This window comes from Penaeus monodon, chromosome 28, assembly GCF_015228065.2.
Source record: "Penaeus monodon isolate SGIC_2016 chromosome 28, NSTDA_Pmon_1, whole genome shotgun sequence".
Taxonomy (NCBI): Eukaryota; Metazoa; Arthropoda; class Malacostraca; order Decapoda; family Penaeidae; genus Penaeus; species Penaeus monodon.
In genome coordinates this window covers 16,639,387-16,639,901 of record NC_051413.1, presented here as the reverse complement: position 1 = coordinate 16,639,901, position 515 = coordinate 16,639,387, and the positions used below count along the sequence as shown (strand labels likewise).

General features: G+C 45.0%; 1 protein-coding gene across 1 annotated transcript in view; it reads right to left on the bottom strand.

Annotated features, from left to right (window-relative positions):
- The window catches only part of LOC119591078 (paired box protein Pax-7-like), a gene marked incomplete at its 3' end in the record, with an annotated part of 68,214 nt that overhangs the window by 44,511 nt on the left and 23,188 nt on the right, over positions 1 to 515 (bottom strand). The window lies entirely within an intron of this gene.

Below are 515 nucleotides of genomic sequence, written 5' to 3'. Positions count from 1 at the left end.
GCATATTTGATTGCATGCATTTAATTATGTGTTCCGCCGAGAGACCACCCTTGATTACCGGATATTATCAAACCCATTTAGAATTTTACCTCCTTAACTCCTTCATATAAAAGTTCAATGTATGAATGGAAAATGTTTTTAAAATTGTCAGTTATGTGAGAAGGAAAGGATGAAGAAAAAAGGGAGAAAGATGAGACCTGAAAGGAGCGAGGAGAAAAATCACAGAAAAATAGCGGCTTGCCAAAAGACTCATTGTGGTTCCCGAGGAAGCCGGAATTTTCATAGACGACATCAACGCTCCCGCACCCGTCATGACGGAGCATGTAATTAAGGACTATTCGACAGCGTGAATGCGAAGGGACAATGGACCTTATGGAAACTCCACGCATGGTCGACAGGTTGTGACGGGGGCGTTGACAATAACTCATAACAGCGATGACGTCGAGCAGACCTACCGCAGGGCCTGCGCTGGGCGAGCGAGGGAGGAAGGATGCAGAACAAGAGATAATAGTCAC